The sequence below is a fragment of the Muntiacus reevesi genome, chromosome 3 (assembly GCF_963930625.1).
Source record: "Muntiacus reevesi chromosome 3, mMunRee1.1, whole genome shotgun sequence".
In the NCBI taxonomy this organism is placed as follows: Eukaryota; Metazoa; Chordata; class Mammalia; order Artiodactyla; family Cervidae; genus Muntiacus; species Muntiacus reevesi.
The window spans coordinates 24,170,403-24,176,486 of NC_089251.1; the positions used below are offsets into that span (position 1 = coordinate 24,170,403).

At 41.1% G+C, this 6,084-nt stretch overlaps 1 non-coding gene across 1 annotated transcript; it reads left to right on the forward strand.

Annotated features, from left to right (window-relative positions):
* The first annotated feature begins 5,655 nt into the window (after positions 1-5,655).
* Positions 5,656-5,726, forward strand: TRNAG-GCC (transfer RNA glycine (anticodon GCC)). Its single transcript has one exon. It is a non-coding gene; the product is annotated as a tRNA-Gly (tRNA).
* The last annotated feature ends 358 nt before the right edge of the window (positions 5,727-6,084 follow it).

A 6,084-nucleotide genomic window follows, 5' to 3' on the forward strand; every position in this document is an offset into this window, starting at 1 on the left:
TATGCTTATAGAATCTCTGTTATAACCTTTCTTGCCTTTTAAAATAAACTCTGCTGAATATTTCTCTTGGTAGCCAATATATTTTTGGTTATCAATATTATTTTGAGTTGTAACATGATGGATGACCTTAGATGCTTTGGAAGAATATAGAATCATTTCTTCCTACAGTAAATGCCAAGTAGTGACATGTGTGCGTGGTGGTGGGGGTAGTTCTTTTGAATGTTTATAAAAATAAAATCCCATGGGTAGCTGTGAGTCATTCACAGGGATCTGGTGTGACATTTCTGCCCCTCTGGGCAGTTGTCTGTGTGTGCCTGCAGCAATTCCTTCACCAACTGTCATTTTTTTGTCCCTCAGTCACTGCACATTAGGAAGCCAAATAAAGGGTAACGTGGGGAAACAGCGCGGGCAGGGGAAGAAGACGAGTAGCGCCATTTGGAGGCAATTAGAATCTTGCAGACCTGACTTCAAACTCTGTCTCTGCCTCTTACCTGCTGTGAATCTTAGAGAAAAAAATCTGTGCCCCCTCTGAGGTTCTGTTTTCTCATCTTCACAATGAAAGCAGGGGCATCCGTAGAAGGGAGAGAGCATACGTCCTTTATCCCTCCTGTCTGCCCACGCAACCCCTGGCTCCTCCACCTCTCATGAGAGGAGAGCTTTCCATCAGATAGCAAAAAGGCTGGAGTATTAATTCTGCCCCAATTACTAGTCGAGAGGGCTTCCCTGGTGGCTCAGAGGGAAAAATGCCTGCCTTCAATGCAGGAGACCTGGGTTCAATCCCTGGGTCAGGAAGATCCCCTGGAGAAGGAAATGGCAACCCACTCCAGTATTCTTGCCTGGAGAATCCCATGGACGGAGGAGCCTGGTAGGCTACAGTCCATGGGGTCACAAAGAGTCATACACGACTGAGCGACTTCATTTTTGTTAAGTCAAGAGATCCAATGTGCATTAAGTAGTGGCACATACAGACGTGAGGGCCCCCTTGCAGCATGATCAGCCCCTTCTCTCTCCATTTTCCTTATTCTGTGAGGAAGGAAGAGAATGGTAACACTTGGACTCAAGCCCTCGTGGAAGGTGGAAACCAGTGCCCTGTCTCAGAAAGACCATGTGAGTACTGACACAGCTGAGAAGGAGGCAGGATTATTATTATTATTTTCATTTTATTTTCTGCTGTTTTCACTGTGTTTTCACAGAGATCAATCTGGAATCTCTAAGAGAAGAGCTGTAGGGCTGTATTTGCCCTAAATTTTGGTCTCATTTCCATCAAATGTCACAAATACATCTGAACACATCTACCTCACTCTCCTTCAGTATAAAAGGGAGAGTTAAATGAAGAGATTCTGAAGTTGCTGATATTTTTCCACATAGGGACAAAGCTTCTTCTCATTATAACTATTTCTAGAGTACAAATGCATGAATTCAGGATAAGTTTCCGATGATCTTTCCTATAACCCAAGTGCATGTGCTTCTGTGTGGACTTCACAGATCACAGCTATGTTCCAGATTAAACATCTGGATAAAAAAAGTGTATTGTTATATTTTAAACTTGCACTTCACTTGCAATAGTCTAATAGTCTAATAGCTTTATAAAAGGTTGCCTACCTGGGAGATCACACCAATGAGAACACCTAGAACCCCAAACTACAACAAGGCTTGTTCCTAAGTGGGTTTAGTTGATTCTTATATTAACTATACATAAGATACTATTTTCTCCCTCTTTAATCTACCTTGTTGAGGGATTACATGGCAATTATTAGATCGGGGATACTATCATCCTTTGGGTCACTGGTAAAAATAAATATCCACTTGGCCTTGTGTGGGTTAGTCTGGTCTGTGAATTGGTGAATAAAAGCAAATGTTAAGAGAAATGTTCTGTTCTCCCTGCCCCATTACCGTAATGAGGACTGGATTTGATTTTTAAAAATAGAAATCACAGGAAAGACATCTAGATGTGATTTTTTTCTTTAAACAATAGATTTCTGTTGCCAGTAGAGTAGGAATGATGAAACCTTCTTTATCCCTTCAGATCTATTGCTGCCTTTGGCAAGTCTGACCTTTTTGTCAGGAATTTGAAAACTTCTTAGAGAATACCTTAGGAGAAAAAACTCATTATAGTGTCCAGACAACTGAAGAAAACCTACATTTAATACTCCAGAAAAGCAAACTTTACAGCACTAGAATGGTATGGTATTTCTAATTCATGTCAATTATGTATTTGGAAAGTTCAATTTGAATGTTTTTCTTAAGGGACATTCTTTTATGACCTTAAACAATAATAGCACTGAGTTATTTGAAATGAAAACCATGTGTTAGCCATAAAGGAAAAGTAATACTCTTTTGCATTTGTACTTTGCTGTTCCATTTATAAAGCCCTCTCTTGAGACCTTTCATCTGACCCTCATTATAGTTCTGTGTGGACGAGGTAGTTAAGTTCTGAGAGGTTCAGAGACTTTCCCAGGGTCATGCAGCTACTGGGAAGCATGGACATGACTGGGAATGTGTCTCAACTTCTGATTCTCAGTTCCTTTTTACCTCCGCACACATCCATACACTGGGCAGGTAAGATCCTAGGCCTGGAGGTCTTAGGAATATAGAAAGCAGGCTGATTCCTGCTTATTGGAGTTTCATTTCAATAAGAGGAAGCAGGACCAACACCACTTAAACACGGTAATATCAGAAAATATCCGCCTTTTTGTAACCCCATGGACTATAGCCTGCCAGGCTCCTCTGTCCATGGGATTTTCCAGGCAAGAATACTGGAGTGTATAGCCATTCTCTTCTCTAGGAATATCAGATCATTACAAGCAAAAAAGAAAAAATTAACTTGGGGTTGTGGGGGCAGGTACTTGGCTAATATATCTAGGGTGGTCATGGAAAGTATATCAGCTAGGAATCATACATATCAAAAACCCAGTTTGTTTAAAGTCTAGGAACATTATCTCATACAATGAAACACAGAGGTAAGCTATTTTGGGGTTGGTTGACTCAACAATAAAACTGAATGTTTCTGAAAATCTCTGTCTTTCTTCTCCAGATGTATGATGGCTATTCCAGAGTTATCTGTGTCCCATTGCCTCTGAATAGCCCGGTAAAAGCTTGTTTACCAAAGCTTTTCCATCTTCATGTTAATTGCCTTACTTCCCTTTAAAGTCCCAACAACCCCCAATATCCTCTTCTGTCTTTAGCTGAAGATGGTATTTAAAGTAAGGATTTAGGCCATTTTGTCAAGTTACTCAGTTTTCCTAGTTTCTCCCAAATAGACATGTCATTATCCTTTTGTTTGATTTTCTCCTGTAACTCTCTCTCACTATCTCATGTCCATCTAATTCCCAGACCAGCCTGAAGAACTTGCTGCTAAAGGGCTAAGTCACTTCAGTCGTGTCCGATTCTGTGTGACCCCATAGACAGTAGCCCACCAGGCTCCCCCGTCCCTGGGATTCTCCAGGCAAGAACACTGGAATGGGTTGCCGGTTCCTTCTCCAATCCATGAAAGTGAAAAGTGAAGTCACTCAGTCGTGTCTAACTCTTAGTGACCCCACGGACTGCAGCCCACCAGGCTCCTCCGTCCATGGGATTTTCCAGGCAAGAGTACTGGAGTGGGGTGTCATTGCCTTCTCCGCAGAAGAACTTACAAGGGTAGAAAATCTCTTCTTCCCCAGTGCTGTCCTCAAATGATTGTCCTAACCCAGTGAATCTTCCAAGCCTCATCTTCCACTTTAAACATTGGGAGGACCCAAGAATATTTTCTCTACCCACATTTTTTTTTCTTTTTTCTTTACATCCTTTCCTAAGTAATCTCATTCAACCCCAAACCCTAAATTTCTTCAGCTCAAACTTCTTCCTCGAGTTTCACGTTCTGATACCCTACTGTGCACTCAACATCCACACTTTGATATGTAATAACCGTCTCTAGCCTATATGGCTGCAAGGGTGCCAGTTTTTCACTGGTCCTCAAATCTCCTTCTGTCCCATCCAGCCTCACTGCCACTCCCATTTTAGCATTTCCCATCTCGCTCACCCAGGTGCTCAAGCCCAAAGCGTCACTACTTAATCTTTCTCTTTCTTACATACACTGACTTCAGTCCAACAGTAAGCTTTATTGGTAGTATCTCCAGAACATACCTCTGGTCCAGCCATTTCTCACCATCTATAAGACTAGCACAAACTCCCACCTTGTCTCTCTGGACTATCAGCCCTTCTGCTTCCCCTTGAGAGTCCCTTCTATCATATCAAGCACAGTGATGTTTCGAAGAACAAATCAGGTCCAGTTGCTTCTACTTTTTAAAATTTTACAATAGTTGCTCACTACACTTTGAATATAATTCGAACGCTGTTCTGGCAAGTTGCTTCTTGAGCTTTCTGTCTTCTTCCACTTCCCTTTCTGATATCAACCTCTTTAATTTTCCCTTTTTTTTTCATTCTACACTATTCTATTTTCTTTTCTTTATAGCATTCTTCTGTTCCTTCAAATTATCTTAATTACCAGTTTACTTGTCTGTTGTCTAAATCCCCACTTGAATGTCAGTTTCACAAGCATATTTTTTTTTTTTGCTCCCTGCTAGCCACCAAGTACTTGGATTAATCACTACTACTTTGGAAGTACTAGTTAAATATGTTTACAGCCTGTCTTCTCTTTTCTCACTTTCGGTAGAAATACAGCTAAAAGAATTATTTTGCTTTCCACTGAACTCTACTACATGAAGAAAACAACGTATCATTGCTGCTGCTGCTGCTAAGTGGCTTCAGTCATGTCCGACTCTGTGTGACCCCACAGACGGCAGCCCACCAGGATCCTCCATCCCTGGGATTCTCCAGGCATCATTACAACAAATTAAAATCAACATCGAACCCTACTATGGGGACATTAAGAATTGGAAGGATTTCTAGAGATTAGAACAGTACAGATCTCATGCAAAGGAGATGCCTCTGTTTAGTACCAGCCAACAGTTACCTGAAGGAAGATAAGTCTAGTGTGATGCTACATTTTAATATTGTAAGAAGTCCCAGGCTCACAGTCTTAAGTGATATCTCTAGATTTATGCTGTTGTTGTTCAGCTGCCCAGTTGTGTCAGACTCTTTGTGACCTCATGGACTGCAGCACTCTAGGCCTCCCTGTCCCTCACCATCTCCCCAAATTTGCCAAAATTCATGTCCATTGCCTCAGTGATGCCATCCAGCCATCTTATCCTCTGATACCCTCTTCTCCTTCTAAATACCTAAATATCTAATATCTAATTATCTCTAGATTTATAAATAATCTTAAATAACTCTGTTAAAAAACATGTATGAAGACCAAACAGAACAGATTTGCAGGGTAATTTTACTTTGTGGGTTATCATTTTGTAGCTTTTACTATAGGATGATTTCATGATTAAGAAAAAAAAAAGTCTAAAGGAGCTTAATTGAGTATCATGGCTGATGATGAAGAGGGCAGTGAAACCCTTAGGCAACTCAAAGGCAACTCAACTTCACCAGTTTTAGAGTTTTACCCATAAGTATGGCTTGACTATGCATTTGGAGTTGGCCCAGTATATGGTCTGAAGCCGAAAACTTTCAAAAGGAGAGAGACATTTTGTCTTTCTGAAGGATACTGGTTTCTGTGGTCCATGAAAGCAAAAATCACAGAGAAAAGGAAGGCAAAAATAGCTAAGATCTTCCCAGGTGGCTCAGTGATAAAGAATCTGCCTGCCAAGCAGGAGACCCAGGTTCAATCCCTGGTCTAGGAAGTTCCCCTGGAGATGGAAATGACAACCCACACCAGTATTCTTGCCTGGGAAATCCCATGGACAGAGGAGCCTGGAGGGCTACATCTGTGGGGTCACAAGAGTTGGACACGATGTAGCGACTAAACAACACCAACAGCAAAAAATAGCCAGAGACTTTCATAGGTAGAGGCAACCTGCACAGAAATTCAAATTCCTCACCTATAGTTGGTGGAGTCCTGAAAACTCATATAATTCAACCTCACACTTGCCTTCTGCTCCCTTATTCTGGGACCAGAAATGCACTAGGAATTTATCTTGAGAAATGTTTAAAATTATATTTATGTAAAGCAATGAATATACATCTCCACTTCCATTTAGA